The following is a 20,755-nucleotide window of genomic DNA, read 5'->3' on the forward strand; positions in this document are numbered from 1 at the left end:
TCTGCTTTTCTTCTATCATAAGCACACCTTTTTCATTCTAACATTAATTTTTATCTCCTTTGTCATCTGGGGAATTTGTTTGACTACCTTTTCCATTAGAGGGGATATGCATTGATTATACCTGAACAACCTGCTCTTTTAAGGTGGCCCATTGTTCAGTTACTGATCTTCCCACCAACCACTTTTTCCAATCAATTGTGATGAGCTCTGTCCTAGCCCCATTGAAGGCAGCTCTCTGCCAATGGATTTTTCTGACCCTGGATTGGCACATGTTATTCTCCACCATTATCCTGAACCTTATGATACAATGATCACTGTCTCCTAAATGTCCCTCCACTGACACCCCATTTCCAAGGACCAGGTCCAACAATGTATCTTCCCTTGTTGGCTGGACACACATTGTAGTAGGAAACTCTCTCAGATACAGTCCAGGATCACCTGACCTACACTGCCGACGACACACTATCGGTATCCCAGTCTATATTTGGCTAATTGAAGTTCTCCATTATAACTTCTCCATAATGTGGCCTTTCTCTGTAATTTCCTTGCAGATTTGCATCCCTACATCCTCTGCCCTAGTTGGTACTTTGTAGGCTACATTAGGAAGTGTAATTGTCCCTTTTTAAATTCTGTAGCTCTGACCAAATTAACTCCATCCTTGAACCCTCTGAGATAGCCTCCCTCTCCAGCACTGTAGTGCCCCCTTCATCAAAACTGCTCTAATTCTTTCTTTGCCTATTTTTTGTGAATAACATTTACCCAGGAATATTTAACATCAAATCTTGCAAGTCTTTCAGCCAGGTCTCTGTCTCCATGACAGCATCATAATTCTGCATTGTAATATTGCAGCTGTAACAACTCACGCTCATGTGCTATACAGTTGCACACGCACAGTAACTCTTTCTTTCTTTCTCCCTGACTCTGTCTTCATCTATTTACTTACTGTACTCTATTCTAGTGCTTGCTCTATCCCAAAGTATTTGCAAGCCTTAGATTCCTTAAGCTTTGGATTTTGCCAACCTGTGCAGAAGTTGTGTTTGAACTCAGGTCAGTAGGATGTGTCGGTGCAGGAAGAGAATCTTATTCCAGCCACAGTAAGGCGAGCCTTTCTTTGGGGACTCCTGGGTGTCCTGCTCGTGGAAAATTAATTATGCCGATAAAAAAGTGCCATTTATTATTGAGCTTGCAGTTTTTAAAATTTACTCACGGGATGTGGGCACCTCTGCCTAGGTAGCATACATTAGCCATATATAATTGCCTAGAGGGCAGTTAAGAGTCAACCACATTACTGTGGGCTTGGAGTCACATGGAGACCAGACCAGGTGAGCAGGGCTGTTTCCTTCCCTAAAGGACATTAGTAAACCAGGTAGGTTTTCCCAACAATTGACAATGGTTGGTTCATGGTCAACATGACACTCTTAATTCCAGATTTATTAAATTGAATTCAAATTCCACTAACTTCTGTGGAGGAATTCAAACCCAGGTCCCCAGAACATTACCTTTGTATTGCTGCTTTTGTGTTCTTTCAATTCTGCAATCTATTTCAGACCTACCTCCAAGTCATTCTAATGAAGATTACACTGTATGTGAGCCACAGACAAGTTGTTTCCTTTATTATCGTCTTGCACCTACATTACCTCGCAGCTTCCCCATCACACTGGCCACAGGAAATCAAGGTCACCAAATCAGGCTTTTGGTCATTGAAGAACTTTTCAATATAAATATGCAACAGAATTAAAATGTTGTAATTACAGATTTGTTATGATTTACTGGTCATGTTGAATTACATATAATGAAATTAGAGCCATTGAGTCATAGATATATACAGCACGGAAACAGACCCTTTGGTCCAACCCGTCCATGCCGACCAGATATCCCAACCCAATCTAGTCCAACCTGCCAGCACCTCGCCCATATCCCTCCAAACCCTTCCTATTCATATACCCATCCAGATCCCTTTTAAATGTTGCAATTGTACCAGGCTCCATCACATCCTCTGGCAGCCCATTCTACACATCACCCTCTGCGTGAAAATGTTGCCCCTTCGGTTCCATTGCCCCTCCCACCTTAAACCTCTGCCCTCTAGTTATGGACTTTCCCACCCCTGGAAAAAGACCTTGTTTATTTGCCCTATCCAAGTCCCTCATGATTTTATAAAACTCGAAGGTCACCCCTCAGCCTCCGACCCTCCAGGGAAAACAGCCCCAGTCTGTTCAGCCTTTCCCTATAGCTCAAATCCTCCAACCCTGGTATCATCCTTGTCAATCTTTTCTGAACCCTTTCAAGTTTCACAACATCTTTCCAATAGGAGAGAGACAAGAATTGCATGCAATATTCCAACAGTGGCCTAACCAATGTCCTGTACAGCCACAACATGACCTCCCACCTCCTGTACTCAATATTCTGACCAATAAAGGAAAGCATACCAAATGCCTTCTTCACTATCCTATCTACCTGCGACTCCACTTTCAAGGAGCTATGAACCTGCACTCCAAGGTCTCTTTGATCAGCAACACTCCCTAGGACCTTACTATTAAGTGCATAAGTCCTGCTAAGATTTGCTATCCCAAAATGCAGCACCTCACATTTATTTGAATTAAACTCCATCTGCCACTTCTCAGCCCATTTGGTCCATCTGGTCAAGATCCTGTTGTAATCTGAGGTAAACTTCTTCACTGTCCACTACATCTCCAATTTTGGTGTCATCTGCAAACTTACTAACTGTACCTCTTATGCTTGCATCCAAATCATTTATGTAAATGACAAAAAGTAGAGGACCCAGCACCGATCCTTGTGGCACTCCACTGGTGACAGGCCTCCAGTCTGAAAAACAACCCTCCATCACCACCCTCTGTCTTCTACCTTTGAGCCAGTTCTGTATCCAAATGGCTAGTTCTCCCTGTATTCCATGAGATCTAACCTTCCTAATCAGTCTCCCATGGGGAACCTTGTCGAACGCCTGACTGAAGTCCATATAGATCACATCTACTGCTCTGCCCTCATCAATCCTCTTTGTTACTTCTTCAAAAAACTCAATCAAGTTTGTGAGACATGATTTCCCATGCACAAAGTCATGTTGACTATTCCAAATCAATCTTTGCCTTTGTATATCCCGTCCCTCAGGTTTCCCTCCAACAACTTGCCCACCACTGACATCAGACTCACTGGTCTATAGTTCCCTGACTTGTCCTTACCACCCTTCTTAAACAGTGGTACCACGTTAGCCAATCTCCAGTCTTCTCGCACCTTACCTGTGACTATTGATACAAATATCTCAGTAAGAGGCCCAGCAATCACTTCCCTCGCTTCCCACAGAGTTCTAGGATACTCGTGATCAGGTCCTGGGGAATTATCCACTTTCAAGCATTTCAAGACATCCAGCACCTCCTCCTCTGTAATTTGGACATTAATCAAGATGTCACCATTTATTTCTCTACATTCTATATCTTCCATATCCTTTTCCACAGTAAACACTGATACAAAATATTCATTTAATATCTCGCCCATCTCCTGCGGGTCCACACAAATGCCGCCTTGCTGATCTTTGAGGGGCCCTATTCTCTCCCTCGCTACCCTTTTGTCCCTAATGTATTTATGAAAACCTTCTTTACCCTATTTGCCAAAGCTATCTCATGTCCCCTTTTTGCTCTCCTGATTTTCCTCTTAAGTATACTCCTACTTCCTTTATACTCTTCTAAGGATTCACTCGATCTATCCTGTCTATACCTGACATATGCTTCCTTCTTTTTCTTAACCAAACCCTCAATTTCTCTAATCATCCAGCATTCCCTTTCCCTACCAGCCTTCCCTTTCACCCTGACAGGAATATACTGTCTCTGGACTCATGTTATCTCATTTCTGAAGGCTTCCCATTTTCCAGCCGTCCCTTTAACTATGAACATCTGACCCCCAATCAGCTTTGGAAAGTTCTTGCCTAATACCGTCAAAATTAGTCTTCCTCCAATTTAGAATTTCAACTTTTAGATCTGGTCTATCCTTTTCCATCACTATCTTAAAACAAATAGAATTATGGTCGCTGGCCCCAAAGTGCTCCCCCACTGACACCTCAGTCACCTGCCCTGCCTTATTTCCCAAGAGTAGGTCAGGTTTTGCACCTTCTCTAGTAGGTACATCCACATACTGACTCAGAAAATTGTCTTGTACACACTTAACAAATTCCTCTCCATCTAAACCCTTAACACTATGGCAGTCCCAGTCTATGTTTGGAAAGTTAAAATCCCCTACCATAACTACCCTGTTATTCTTACAGATAGCTGAGATCTCCTTGCAAATTTGTTTCTCAATTTCCCTCTGGCTATTAGGGGGTCTATAATACAATCCCAATAAGGTGATCATCCCTTTCTTATTTCTCTGGGTGTATTTCCGGGAATATTCTCCCTCAGCACAGCTGTAATGCTATCCCTTATCAAAAATGCCACTCCCCCTCCTCTCTTGCCTCCCTTTCTATCCTTCCTGTAGGATTTGTATCCTGGAACATTAAGCTGCCAGTCCTGCCCATCCCTGAGCCATGTTTCTGTAATTGCTATGATATCCCAGTCCCATGTTCCTAACCATGCCCTGAGTTCATCTGCCTTCCCTGTTAGGCCCCTTGCATTGAAGTAAGTGCAGTTGACTTTATCAGTCCTACCTATTCTCTGCTTTGTCCCTACCTGCCCTGACTATTTGACATGTTCCTTTTCCCAACTGTACTAGTCTCAGATTGATCTCTTTCCTCACTATCTCCCTGGGTCCCACCCCCCCCCACCCCCCCACCTTACTAGTTTAAATCCTCCCGAGCAGTTCTAGTAAATCTCCCTGCCGGTATATAGTCCCCTTCCAATTGAGGCGCATCAATCCTTCTTGTACAGGTCACTTTTACCCCAGAAGAGATTCCAATGATCCAAACCTTGAACCTTTCTGCCCTGCACCAGCTCCTCAGCCATGCATTCATCTGCTCAATCTTCCTATTCCTGTCCTCACTAGCTCATAGCACTGGGAGTAATCCAGATATTACTACCCTCGAGGACCTCCTTTTTAAAATTTCTGCCTAACTTTCTATATTTTCCCTTCAGAATCTCACCCTTTTCCCTTCTTACGTCTTTATTACAATGTGTACAATGACCTCCCGCTGTCCCTCTCCTTTTGAGAACATTCTGCACCCTCTCTGAGGTATCCTTGTTCCTGGCACCAGGGAAGCAACACACCATTCTGAGATTTCACTGCTGGCCACAGAAATGTCTGTCTGTACCTCAGACTAGTGAGACCCCTATCACAATAATCACTTGGAAGCCTATCTCAATACCAGAATCTTGGGCTGCTTGTGCTACATTCCCCAGAGAGTCCATCGTCGCCTACATTTTCCAAAACAGCATACTTGTTTGAAATGGGGATAGCCACAAAAGACTCCTGTACTACCTACCTACCTCTCCTAGCTTTCCTGGAGTTAACACATCTATGTGACTGTATCTGTGGCTTTTCTCCCTTCCTATAACTGCCATCCATCACACCCCAGCTCTTGTAAATTCCTCATTGCCTCTAACTGCCACTCCAAACGATACATGCAATCTGGTAGGAATCGCAACCAAAGATACTTCCTGCAGACAAAATCATCTGTAACATGGAAACTTTTCCTAAACTCCCACATCCAACAAGAAGAGCATATCACTCTGCTAAAGGCCATATTTGCTCCTTCACAATCTACAGACCCAGGATATAGCACCATCTTATTGCTCTAAAAAACAGTGCTCCAGGTTAACTTAGTATTTCTGGTTTATGTTTTAAATTTTAATCAAGGCAGATTTCAATAAAACATATAATCAAGAGAGAACCCACTCTAGTCACTGCTATAGACATAAAGCAAGGTTACATGTTAAAAATTACCACTTACCTGTTCCTATGCTGTGAGCTCTCCCACACTGGTTCCTCCCAGTTTAGCTGCGGATTTCATGTTTGTTAATTTTTTCCTGGACACACTCTGATGTCCAGGGATACATGAACTCAAACAGCAAAGGCAGTAACTGTGCAGATTCACTGCTGTGTCAGTTAGCAGTGTGGGTTTCTTTCTCTCTCTGTCTCTCAATGACCATGTGGCCACTGTCTGTTGTCTGTCTTCCTCACTTTTAACAGTACCATTGTTTTGACTTTCTTTCCCCCAAAGTTCCAAAAGAACACAACAGCTTATATAAAAGGAATTGTTGCTTCTTGAATTTGAGGAAACCACCTTCAAAAAAGGAGCAGCTCTTAAAGCCATATTTTTTTCCCATCCTCTATCTTGGATTATCCAGAATCCTTTCAAATATTTAAATTTTGCCATTTCATCATAGAACCCCTACAGTGTGGAAACTGGCCATTTGGCCCTGCAAGACCCTCTGAAGGTTATCCTACCCAGACCCATTCCCCTACCCTATTACTCTACATTTCCCCAGACTAATGCACCTAACTTGCACATCCCTGAACACTACAGGCAATTTAGCATGGCCAATTCACCTAACCTGCACAACTTTGGGCTGTGGGAGGAAATCCACACAGACACAGGGAGAATGTGCAAACTCCACACAGACAGTCGCCCAAGATCCCTGGCACTGTGAAGCAGCAGTGTTAACCACTGAACCATGGTGTTGCCCTTAGAAAGGATAACTCATTGGGGATTTGAGCCCATGACCTCCAGCACATCTGCGCGGTAGAAGACCCAAAGCAGGAATCATACCCCTAGACCAAAGAGCTCTAGCCCCTCAAAAATACATTTTCTTGGGATTTGGCTCGAATACAATGAAAAATTAGCATTTAATTTGTCTTTTTGACAAAAGGGAACCATTAGAGAGAGAAAAACCAAGCTGATAGATTTGGATGGCAGCAGCTGGAAAGGGAAAAGATGAAGTGAAATGTAAGATTAGTTTTCTTACGGATATTACCAAGTAAAAGTTAATCAAATACCATGGGAACATCTCAAAGTTGTTGACATGAATGTAGAGAATTTATCTTATCCTTGAATATTTCACGGTGCTCTTGTTATAATGCTTCATTTTTGAGAATGGAAAAGATTCAGAGAAAAGTAAGAATATTGGAAGCAGTTTGGATGCTCACTCCTAGCGATGTCAGTACTTAGAACACCACTTTATGAAGTGCAATGTACTCTAAGGTTCTATTCATATCCTTGGGGAAAATATTGAGGTGATATATGATTTAAACTGTCGGTGGGTATCTCCAACTCTGAAGTGGCCTAGTGTGGATTATAATATTCTACCTTTCCAGTCTAACTAAAAGAGTCTTATTGAGTAAACTGTAGAAAGTTTATTGACTTACTGCAAGTAATTCCAGATTACCTGAATAAGATGTACTGTACCACAGGCACAGTTTGGGGCAGCATTCAGGCCTCTGCTCTGTCTCCTGTAAGCTTCTTCTTTATTGACTATTTATATAATTATGATATCATCATAGCCATCTTTCTCCAATGAGAGAAAATACTCATGGAATTATGATAACCTTACTGCACAACTTCTTGAGTGGTACAGACAGCCTAATTGTTGTCTTTTTGCTTGCATTTCATTTGAGCAAAGTAATTAAACAGCTCCTTAAATGTCTTCCACTGTTACTCAACTGAATTTGTTCTTTCTGTAGGTGCTTATTCGATGAAAATTTTAGAAGTAACTATTCCTAAACTGTTATGTCCTACCTTTTAATCTTCCTAACCCCGGCCCACTAGGGCCATATCTGTCCTGATGCCACTGTAATTACCTTTGTTTTAGACCAGAACACTAATTTCTCATCCTCAAACTGAATGTGAACTACCAGCATGTTGTGATTACTCTTCCCTAAAGGATCATTTACAACAGATCATTAATAAATATCATCTCATTACACAACAGTAAATCCAAAACAACCTGCTCAGATTGGAGGGAATGGTAACCTGAACCCAAGTCTTCTGTCTTAAAGGTAAGGATGTTATCACTGCACCACAAGAAACTGTCAAATGTCATCATCTGCCATGGAATGAATGCCTGTGATTTGTTCCAGGATAGTCCTTGCAAAATGCAGGACTCCCCCTCATGTTTATTAATGGAAACAACTGAATTTGTTCTTTCTGTAGGTGCTTATTCGATGAAAATTTTAGAAGTAACTATTCCTAAACTGTTATGTACACATTGAAGTGAAAATTCTGTACAAACATTTAGTTTGACAACTTGTACATCGTCATTCCATTCCAGCCTATAAGTCAAACATATAACAGATTGTAATATATAAAATAGAGTGGCTAAATTGATATTTCATATTTCCATTGGACTGGAGGTGTCATCTCAGCTACTTCCATTACATAATAAAGTGGTAAATAATGGAACTGTGTGGATAATCCACCAACTGGATGTTGTGCCAGTGAATTATTCAAACAGTCAGCATTTCACCTTTTAATATTGTTATAGGTCACTCAAAAACTCCTATCTTATTTTCAGAAGCTATGGATTTTGGCATGTTCAACAGAAATAAAAAAAACTTGAAATAGATATATGAGAAAGTGATAAACTGTAATATATTTTGAAGCTTTGATTTCTTTTAGCTGTGAAGGTGTATCAGAGAGTGACAATGTTAATGATTGGTGCCTGTAACAAGCATACTTGTTCAACATTCATAATTAGCTGAAAGGGTAGTTGCTGTAGAACATTTGACTCATTAATAGATTAATAGATTCATTAAATGATTTCATAAAACCCTTCTTGGGACTTTTCTACTCCATCTGATTATCTTCTGAAAGCTCAGAGTTCTTAGAGGACAAAAAGCTTAATTTATTCAATTTTATGCTTCACTGAACATTTTTTAATTTACTTTCATGGAACAGTTCAAGGTCCCCGAGCAGATCATCATTCATTTAATTCCAATTCAGACCCCATTAGAAAGTTATAAAATTAAGATTTAAATGCCAGCTTTGTTCATATTAGAGAGGTGGAAACTTTAGTTACCCTAGTTCCAGGAATAGCAATGGAAAGATGAGGTGAGCTCTTGAAAATCTATATCCATGTGCAAGCAGGTAATTACATAGAGAAATTAGAGAGTGCAGCACTATATATTTACAAAAACTGATTGACCTTGCTGAACAATTAAAACATTACTTATCATCTCCTGTAAGCAAAATTAAAGAATCTGGTATTTAAGCAAATACTTTGCAAATATTTATATTTTCAGTGAGTTTAAAAATAAATTATTTGGCAATAATTTGAACATCTGAAGCACTAATCAACAAATGATTTCAATTCAATAATGTTGGTCCTAACCATCGTGTCAGCAACAAAGCGGAGGCCCTCAGTATTGACTTTAATTTTGAACACAGTACGGAAACAGGCCCTTTGGCCCAACTCGTCCATGCTGGCCGGGTTTCCTAAACCAGTCCCATTTGCCTGCGTTTGGCCCAGTAGAATAAAATTACATTCCCACCTTTCTCATTCACACTCTTGACAGTCAAATGGCTCCATCAGCAGCAGGTAGACTCTGCTGCTTGTTACCAGCAAAGACTTTACTCCTCGGGCGTCCCATTGAGATCTATCTCCAACTCAATGGTAGCTAAATATTTTTAAACATTTGCTATATTTGATCTGATGTGGTTTTAATTGCTGCTCACCCCGTCACATTCCCCACCCCACCCCGCCCCACGCGCCGCTAGTACATCCTTCGCCCCACCCCAATAGCCAACCCCCACTCCTCTACTTGCTCAACCCTGGCATCCCCAGCTTCACTCTCCCTGTACCCAGATCCCCTGACCAGTCTCCCCCACCCTTACACGCCCACAGTGCTCCCCTTCGAGACCCTCGTCTGCATCCACATCCCTCAGACATGGTGCCACCTCCTATCCTGGTTCAGCCCCCACCCCTCCCTCTGGTTCTGTTCCATGTCACTCCCTTCACCCATGACCCTTCTCCTTCCATCACCCACCCCATCACAAAACGCCAGCTCTACCCCTGCTCCTGATACAGTCATTGAGTCATAGAGATGTACAGCACAGAAACAGACCCTTCGGTCCAACCCGTCCATGCGGACCAGATATCCCAACCCAATCTAGTCCCACCTGCCAGCACCCAGCCCATATCCCTCCAAACCCTTCCTATTCTTATACCCATCCAAATGACTCTTAAATGTTGCAATTGTACCAGCTTCCCCACTTTCTATGGCAGCTCATTCCATACATGTACCACTCTCTGTGTGAAAAAGTTGCCCCTTAGGTCTCTTTTATATCTTTCCCCTCTCAGTCTAAACCTATACCCTCTAGTTCTGGATTCCCGCAACCCAGGGAAAAGACTTTGTCTATTTATCCTATCCATGCCCCTCATAATTTTGTAAACCTCTATGAGGTCACCCCTCAGTCTCCGACACTTCAGGGAAAACAGCCCCAGCCTGTTCAGCCTCTCCCTGTAGTTCAAGTCCTCCAATCCTGGCAACATCCTTGTAAATCTTTTCTGAATCTTTTCAAGTTTCACAACATCCTTCCGCAATATTCCAACAGTGGCCTAACCAATTTCCTGTACAGCCGCAACATGACCTCCCAACTCCTGTACTCAGTACTCTGACCAATAAAGGAAAGCATACCAAACACCTTCTTCACTATCCTGGATGATTTTAGCAGTTGGAATGGTGTCTTGTTACCATCCACAGGGAAGATAACTTCCATTCTCTCCTGGAGAACATCGAGGAGGCATCACAAATGCAAGGTGCTGCCTTTTAGCTGCTTCCTCATATTTCCAGGGACTGCTGCAAGTCCCCCTGTTTCTGGAGACATTTTCTTATCAACTGTTCAGAGATGTTATTGCATATGTCGGCAGTAGGTGGAACTTGGACCAATGCCTGATTATCCAGAGGTAAGGACACTACCACTGCACCATAAGACCCTGGCCAGGCCATTCTTTGATGATAATTTTCCAAAGTGCCCTCAGATGTGGATCATTAGCAGCTTCTTTCTGATGTAGGCAGTACCTGGTGCTGACCAAAAGGCATCAAGTTGAGTTTCAGCACATTGATGGTAATACTGCCCACTTGTAGGTTAAGGTGTAGACAAACACTCCCTAATGTGCCAGCACCGAAAAAAAAACTGCAGATGCTGAAGATCTGAAACAAAAGCAGAAATTGTTGGAGAAGCTCAACAGTATCTATAGAGAGAAGCCAGAGTTAACCTTTCTAGTCCAATGATTCTTCTTCAGAACAGTCTCCAATACAGAGAACTTGTTTACTCAAAGGAAGCTCAGTCTTTAATATATTTACATTGGGGGTTAATACATTTCTGGTTCCCAAAGTTATGAAGGGTCTGGGGATACTGTGGGGAAAAGGCATTGAAGTGTTCAGTCTTGATTGAGCCCATTAAAAAGTGATGACCAGTGGAGTCTTTGTGTATATTCAATGGGGATTGACTTTAACAGATCCTCTGGATTTGGAGTCATAGAGTCATGGAGTAATACAGCATGGAAACAGGTCCTTCAGTCTAAACTGGTCCATGCTAACCTCAAATCAGCTTATTCCAATTACCTGCATTTGGTCCATATCCCTCTAAACCCTTCCCATCCATGTACTTCTCCAAGTGATTTTAAAATGTTGGTATTGTCCTGGCCTCAACCACTTTCTCTGGAAGCCCATTCCATATACGCACACTGTCTGTGTGAAGAAGTTACCCCTCAGATCTTTCTTAAATCTTTCCCCTCTCACCTTAAACCCATGCCCTCAAGTTTTTAATATCCCATCCCTGGGAAAAAAGATGATATGCATTCATTCTTTCTACGCCCTCCCCTCATTCTCCTATGTTCCAAGGAATAAAGTCCTATCCCAGCCAACACCTCCCTGTAACTCAGGCCTACTAGTCCTGGACACATTCTTATCAATCTTCTTTGCACTCTTTCCAGTTTAACCATGGCTTTCTATAACAGAGTGACCCAAATTGTACACTATACTCCAAGAGTGGCCTTGCCAATGACTTATACACCTGTAACATAACATCCCAACTCTCATACTCAATGCCTCGACTGATGAAGGCCAACAGGCTAAATGCCTTCTTCACCACCGTGTCTATCTGTGATATCACTTTGAGAAAACTATGTACTGTTGCTCCGAGGTCCCTCTGTTCCACAACACTCCTCAGGACCTTACCATTTACTACCTTAGTCCTACCTTAGCTTGACCTTCAGTGTTTCAAGATCGAAAAAAGGAATCAAGCTCTTGAAAAATGAAAAGAAGAAAGATAGGGAAATGCACAGCACGTCACTCACCATTGGAAAGTGAGAAATTAATGGTTACTGTTTCAGATGGGACTCCTTCCCAATGCCCCCTCCTCCCACTCCTTGTGAACTGACCAGTCCTTCAGCTTCTCAGCTACCCAATGGAGGTGGGGTGGGGAAGAGCTCTCCCTGTTTGGGAGAGCTCACAGCACAGAAACAGATAAGTGGGTAGTTTTAAGCATGGCCTTACAGTTAGTCTGCAGTAATGTATAGAGTGGGTTCTTTCTTGGTTATGTGCTTTATTGAGGTATGTCTCTTGATTAGCAGCCATGATTGAATGGCGGAGTGGACTCGATGGGCCGAATGGCCTTACTTCCACTCCTATGTCTTATGGTCTTATGATTAAACTTAAATATAAGCCATAAGTATTCATTTAACTTTGAGCAATGTTTTGTAGAGGAATAAGACAGTGTGATTTTCTGGGTCTTTAGTAGAGTGATATGCTCTTCTTGTCGGATGTGGGAGTTTAGGGAGAGTTTACGGGTTACTGAGGATTATATCAGCAATAAATGCCATTGGTTGAGAATCATATTGGATCAAATGGGTCGGTTGGAGCGATAGTTAGAGGCAATGAGGAATTTACAAGAGCAAGGGAGTGTGATGGATGGTAGTTATAGGAAGAGGGAAAGGTTGCAGATACAGTCACATAGATGGATTAACTCTAGGAAAGGTAAGAGAGGTAGGCAGCTAGTGCAGGAGTCTTCGGTGGCTATCCCCATTTCAAATAAGTATGCTGCTATGGAAAATGTAGGGGGTGATGGACTCTATGGTGAATGTAGCATGATCAGTCAAATATTGCTATTGAGACTGGCTCTAATACAATGAGGGGTACGTTGGGTTCCAAGAGATCGATTGTGTTAGGGGTCTCTCTAGTTCGAGGTACAGACAGACATTTCTGTGGCCAGCAGCGAAAAATCAGAATGGTGTGTTGTTTCCCTGGTGCCAGGTTCAAGGATGTCTCAGAGAGGGCGCAGAATGTTCTCAAGGGGAAGAGGGACGGTGGGTCAGAGATTAGCAGTGCTGCCTCACAGCACCAGGGTCCCAGGTGCGATTCCAGCCTCGGGTGCCTGTTGATGTGGAGTTTGCACATTCTCCCTGTGTCTGCGTGGGTTTCCTCCGGGTGCTCCGATTTCCTCCCGCAGTCCAAAGATGTGCAGGTCAGATGTATTGGCCATGCTAAATTGCTCATAGTGTTAGGTGCATTAGTCAGAGTAAAATGGGTCTGGGTGGGTTACTCTTCGGGGGGTCGGTGTGGACTGGTTGGGCCGAAGGGCCTGTTTCCACACTGGAAGGAATCTAATCTAATCAAAGGGATAGTGGGAGGTCATTGTACACATTGGAACCAATGACATAGGAAGGGAAAAGGATAAGATTCTGAAGGGAGAGTATAGAGAGTTAGGAATTTAAAAAGGAGATCCTCAAGGGTAGTAATATCTGGATTACTCTTGGTACTATGAGCTAGTGAGGGCAGGAATAGGAGATTAGAGCAGATGAATGCATGACTGAGGAGCTGTATGGGAGAAGGATTCAAATAGGGATGATCACTTTATTGGGATTGTATTATAGACCCCCTAATAGTCAGAGGGAAATTGAGAAACAAATTTTTAAGGAGATCTCAGCTATCTGTAAGAATAATAGGGTGGTTGTGGTAGGGGATGTTAACTTTCCAAATATAGATTGGGACTGCCATATTGTTAAGAATTTAGATGGAGAGGAATTTGTTAAGTGTGTACAAGACAATTTTCTGATTCAGTATGTGGATGTACCTGCTAGAGAAGGTGCAAAACTTAACCTACTCTTGGGAAATAAGGCAGGGCAGGTGAGTGAGGTGTCAGTGAGGGAGCACTTTGGGGCCAGCGACTATAATTCTACCAGTGTTAAAATAGTGATGGAAAAGGATAGACCAGATCTAAAAGTTGAAATTCTAAATTGGAGGAAGACTAATTTTGACGGTATTAGGCAAGAACTTTCCAAAGCTGATTGGAGGCAGATGTTCGCAGGTAAAGGGACGGCTGGAAAATGGGAAGCCTTCAGAAATGAGATAACGAGAATCCAGGGAAGGTATATTCCTGTCAGGGTGAAAGGGAAGGCTGGTAGGTATAGGGAATGCTGGATGACTAAAGAAATTGAGGGTTTGGTTAAGAAAAAGAAGGAAGCATATGTCAGGTATAGACAGGATAGATCGAGTGAATCCTTCGAAGAGCATAAAGGCAGTAGGAGTATAATTAAGAGGGAGATTAGGAGGGCAAAAAGAGGACATGAAATAGCTTTGGCAAATAGAATTAAGGAGAATCCAAATGGCTTTTACAAATACATTAAGGACAAAAGGGTAAGTAGGGAAAGAATAGGGTCCCACAAAGATCAGCAAGGCGGCCTTTGTGTGGAGCTGCAGGAGATGGGGAGATACTTAATGAGTATTTTGCATGAGCATTTACTGTGGAAAAGGACATAGAAGATATAGAATGTAGGGAAATAGATAGTGACATCTTGAAAAATGTCCATATTACAGAGGAGGAAGTGCTTGATGTCTTGAAACGCATAAATGTGGTTAAATCCCCAGGACCTGATCAGGTGTACCCCAGAACTCTATGGGAAGCTAGGGAAGTGATTGCTGGACCTTTTACTGAGATATTTGTATCATCGATAGTCACAGGTGTTGTGCTGGAATACTGGAGGTTGGCAAACGTGATGCCACTGTTTAAGAAGGGTGGTAAGGACAAGCCAGGGAACTATAGACCAGTGAGCCTGACCTCGGTGGTGGGCAAGTTGTTGGAGGGAATCCTGAGGGATAGGATGTACATGTATTTGGAAAGGCAAGGACTGATTAGGGATAGTCAACATGGCTTTGTGCGTGGGAAATCATGTCTCACAAACTTGATTGAGTTTTTTTGAAGAAGTAACAAAGAAGATTGATGAGGGCAGAATAGTAGATGTGATCTATATGGACTTCAGTCAGGCATTTAACAAGGTTCCCCATGGGAGACTGATTAGCAAGGTTAGATCTCATGGAATACAGAGAGAACTAGCCATTTGGATACAGAACTGGCTCAAAGGTAGAAGACAGAGGGTGGTGGTGATGGAGGGTTGTTTTTCACAGTGGAGGCCTGTGACCAGTGGAGTGCTACAAGGATCGGTGCTGGGTCCTCTATTTTTTGTCATTTATATAAATGGTTTGGATGTGGCCTCTTTTCCTGCAGTTGGCAGGGTGGTTTTGCGAATGTTGAGTTCCACACATAAAGGGGGGTTTGTAATTACAACTCCATTCATGAGTTAAAATACGTATAGTTTCCATGCAGAGCTACCATGAGTGTACTTCAGCATCAATGTACCAATCCAAGAAATGGGTGACCCATTGTATACAGTCAGCTTTGCTGCTGTGGGATGTATCATTGACTCCCAATGGCCCAAATACCCATCCTTCAGAACTCTGGCTGGTAAGGTGTTTACACCAGTTCCGGAATCATCTTGGGTCTAGTGAGTGGGTTTACCAAATAATAATGGAAAATGCTGAAGGCCTTCAGCAGGTCTGACCTTACCTGTGAAGACACAGGCAGAGTTCAATCTTTGAAAAGGAAACTGTCCCAAGAAGAGTCATGGGACTTGAAACATGAACTTGGTTTTTCTCTCCACATTGATGTTACCAGACCTGTTGAGTTTCTCCAGCATGCTCTGTTTTTATTTTAGATTTCCAGCAGATTATGTTTTTATTTATTTTGTACCAATTTTCTTTGAGTGCACCCATTTGTCAGTGATAAAGAGATCTTCATCTGTCCTGCCATCTTTAGCAGTGCGTTATGGCATGGGATATCTTTTACTCCAAGAGGTTTATTCTTTGGGAGTTGGACTTTCCCATTATCTGCTCAGCCAGCTCAGCCTCTGAGAAACTGTACTTGCCCTTGTCATGGCAACAACCTGTTCAATTCATTCCTGTCGTTGCAGCCTTTAGGAAATCAGCTGGAGGTGCTGAGCTCTGAAGTTCACTTTTGCACATTGTTGATCCACCTGTATTTTCTCTCATTTCACACGATCCCCCCACCCCTCACACTGTTGACTAGATGATGCAAGAGCAGAGTAGGCCATTCAGTCCATTCATGACTTCCTTGCTTTATCTCCATTACTCCTGATTTCTGTAATGATTAGAAATGTATGTATTGCAGCCTTGAATATACTTAATTACACAGCCTCTACAGCCCTTCCACAGATTCATCACACTCAGAGAAAAAAAAATCTTCCTCATCTCTGTCTTAAATGTGTGACCCCTTATTCTGAGATGATACCCTTTAGTTCCAGACCTCCTACAAGGGGGATCTACCGCTCCACATCTTCCCTGTCAAGGCTCCCAAGAATTTTATGTGTTTTAATAAGGTCTCCTGCCTTCCTTCTGAACCCCAATGAGTACAGGCACCATCGACACAATCCCTCCTCATAAGAAAATCGTTATGTGGCACTTCCTGTAATGCTGCAGCTAAAATTGGGGACAGGCTTTCAGAGTGAAACTACATCGCAGCTTCAGCGATGGGTTTAAGTACATTCACTCAGTCTACTCGAACTGATTCCATTGTTTATAAGTTAGAGTTAATGACAAAGGCTGAAATAGGATGGACAGAGCTTTCATTTCTATGATGGTTTTACCTTTGTGTTCATCAATGTTCATTATGAGAATGAGAGATGGCGGATGGAGACGTGAAGGAAATGGAAACTGATCATCCACCACAGGGAATTATAATCTGTCCTTATTGGTTAAATACTTTTCTGTCAGATTGTAACCGATGAGAATAAATATCACAGCATCTGACAAATTTCATTTCAATTCAAGAAAAATCTTTCATTTCCCAGATTGGAAGGTCAGTTTTCTAAAAGGAAAAGTGCAGCAGGTCAGGCAGCATCCAAGGAGCAGGAGAATCGACGTTTCGGGCATGAGCCCTTCTTCAGGAATCCTGAATAACCTGCTGCGCTTTTCCAGCAACACATTTTCAGCTCTGATCACCAGCATCTGCAGTCCTCACTTTCTCCTAAAAAGAAAACAAACCATTCCCCTTCTGGACAGAGTGGTGTAGTGAACCTTGTGAAAGTCAAAACATACTGACACCATGTGGAGAGAGCCAGAGAAAACGTCATCATCATTACATGACTTTGACAATATTATGGATGTTGTTTTTAAAACAGTCAGGTTACAACATTCTAATAACACACTGACATCTCTGTCTTTCTCGGCTGTGTTTAGGAAAGTGAATTGGAAGGGCATTGCAAACTTACAATAAGTACGAGGTCTTGGTGAACCACAAAAAAAACCTTAGATTGAGTTTTCATTTTTGTTGCACGTGTAATTGTTACTTCAGATACTTTGCTGCAGAGGGCAGTGTCTCTGTCCTTCACATTGTGTAATCTGGAGTACTTTTAGTCTCCTTCAGTAAGAAAGGTTATTGTTGTATTTGAAGCTGTACAGAGAAGGTTCACTCTCCTGGGTTCTGAGGAAGGGTGGCCCAAAATGTTAACTCTGATTTCTCTCCATTGATGCTGCCAGACCTGCCGAGCTTTTCCAGCAATTTTTGTTTTTTCTCACTCGACTAAATCCAAGGATGAACAGGTTCTATTACTAGGAAAGGTTTGGCCTATGTCCATTGGAATTTAGATAAAATTAGAGAAGATTTTAGATAAACGAATAAGATCCTGAGAGAACTTGACTGGGAGAAAGTGAGGACTGCAGATGCTGGAGAATGAGAGCTGGCTGATGGCTGATGGAGAGTATATACTGGAAAGAGGTTTTCCTGAAAAAAAAAGTTGCTGGAAAAGCTCAACAGGTTTGACATCATCTGTCGAGAGAGAAACAGAGTTAACATTTCAGTTCTGGTGCCCCTTCTTCAGAATGCATTCTGAACAAGAGTCATGCCAGACTCGGAATGGTAACTCTGCTTTCTTCCTACAAATGCTGCCAGACCTGCTGAGTTTCTCCAGCAATTTCCATTGGTTTCTGATTTCTTGTATCCCCAGTTTTTTTTTGTTTTAGATGTTACCCCTCACTGGGGAATCTAGAAGTAGAGGACCCAGTTTAAAAATTAGGAACGTCCCAGTTAGGACTGAGTAGAGGAGAAATCTTTTCGCTCAGTGTGTTTGTCAGTCTGAGGAATTCAGACTGGGTCAGTGAATCTATTCAAGTTTGAATTTGATGGATTGAGGTGGTCTAGGGCTATCGAGGACAGCTTGGGAAGTGGAGTCAAGGTCACAATGAGATTGGTCATGATTTTACCAAATAGCAGGGGATGTTTGAAAAGCAAAATATCCAACTCTTGCTCCTGATTCTTTTGCAATTTATCAGCATCCTATTGAACAGAGGCAGTACAGATGAATGATGTTTTTAGATTAGATTCCCTACAGTGTGGAAACAGGCCCTTCAACCCAACAAGTCCACACTGACCCTCTGAAGAGTAATCCACCCAGACCCATGTCCCTCTTACTAATGCACCTAACACTATGGGCAATTTAGCATGGCCAATTCACCTGACCTGCACATCTTTGGACAGTGGGAGGAAACTGGAGCACCCGGAGGAAACCCACGCAGACACGGGGAGAATGTGCAAACTCCACACAGTCAGTCAACCGAGGCCAGAATCGAACCTGGGTCCCTGGTGCTAACCACTGAGCCACCGTACACCGGCTTTGCGACCGACACCTCCGATAGAGTGCTCTGGTTGACTTGAACACCCTGTAGACATCAGGTGCCTGTGCTCGAGAGAGAGGGTTAGATGATGCACCCAGCCCATCAGGTATCTATCTGAACCATTTTTTCCTGAAATGTTGACTTTCCCACATCCCTCCCATTGTAACCAGGTCGTACCCTCTACCTGTCTTCACCTATCCCCACTTCACCCCCCTGCTCCCACCACCCCTTTATCTGCAGCTCCCCCCACACACCTCCCCCCCACCCCCCATCCTGAAATGTTGACTTCTCCACCTCCTGATGCTGCCTGCCTTGCAGTGTTCCCCCAGCCTCCTGCTTGTCTACCCTGGATTCCAGCATCTGCAGTTTCTTTTGTCTCAGCTGTGGATATCACAGACCGATACTGTTTGGTATATTCTCTCTCTTTGTCTTTCTCCATCCCTTGTTCGCTTCTTCAGAGGAGTAAGTACAGAAGCCTTTCCCTGGGACAGTCTGTGACTCTAATAAAGTAAACATTCTCCAATTGCATGCCTTCAGCCTGGGAAAACCCCTCTTCTAGTTTACCTTTCCTGGTGAATTGCTACCTAACAGACACGAAGCTGAAAATGTGTTGCTGGAAAAGCGCAGCAGGTCAGGCAGCATCCAAGGAACCCTGAAGCATTCCTGAAGAAGGGCTTATGCCCAAAACGTCGATTCTCCTGTTCCCTGGATGCTGCCTGACCTGCTGCGCTTTTCCAGCAACACATTTTCAGCTCTGATCTCCAGCATCTGCAGTCCTCACTTTCTCCTACCTAACAGACATCTCCTATTCAAGAACAGAAACCTAATGGCAAAGGCCTATGCCATTCCACATCACGTGTGGAAAACTGAAGGTTAATGGACAGTGGAAAAGGAAATAAAGCAAATTAATACAATGAATCTGTGGACATTATTGATCAACACTAGTTCAATCAGATTGGAAAGAAAGGAGACGTAATGTTCTGGATAGCACAGGACCCCAAAACTGGTCATCAAGATGAAGGAGCAGACACTGTTGGGAAAACACAGAGATGTAATTCGCACCAAACTGTTCCAAGCAGCTTGAGAAACAGCTCTGGGGGCTGGGCAGCTGCGTAAGAGCATATACAAGATAAGGGACTGCAACAAAGATCAGAATGCAGCTCAATGTGAGGCCAGTGGACAGCTGCAGGAGGGGAAGGGTTTCACAGATATCACCGGGAGCTGTGGCAAAACAAAACGTGTGAGCCCGAGACTGAGGGCGGATGCTAGTTTGTCTGTCGGACTTGATGGTTATGGTTGGTCACTGGGAAGCAGGTTGGCCAGTACAGCCAAGTTTTCCGATGCCTGCACAGTCGGAATACTGCAAGGGCATGTAACCTGAATTAACGGGAGATGTCTATAATCATCAAAGTGGAGGCAGACAAACAGAGAGAGAGAGAGACAGAGGGAGACAGAGGAAGAGAGAGAATGGCAGGCAACTCACCTTCAGTTAGCAGCCTGTCAGGATGCCATAGGCTGGGTAACAGGCTGGTGAGGACCAATCAAATGGTTCACATTAACACACAGGCGAGGAACTCTCACAGTTCCATTTTATTTGTTGGAAACGATTACTTCCTGCAGCAACTGGTTGCCACATTGACCATCACGGTTCTATTTGACTTGCATAGCCCCTTTCCATCTTGGTCTGCCAGTGTGGTACAGTCTGCCAGTGTGGCTCTGTCTGCCAGTGTGGCTCTGTCTGTCAGTGTGGTTCTGTCTGTCAATGTGGTACTGACAGTGTGATACTGTCTGTCTGTCTGTGTGATATGGTCTGTCAGGGTGGCTCTGCCTGTCAGTGTTCTAATGTCTGTCAGTG

Source organism: Chiloscyllium punctatum, chromosome 5 (assembly GCF_047496795.1).
Source record: "Chiloscyllium punctatum isolate Juve2018m chromosome 5, sChiPun1.3, whole genome shotgun sequence".
NCBI classification, from domain to species: Eukaryota; Metazoa; Chordata; class Chondrichthyes; order Orectolobiformes; family Hemiscylliidae; genus Chiloscyllium; species Chiloscyllium punctatum.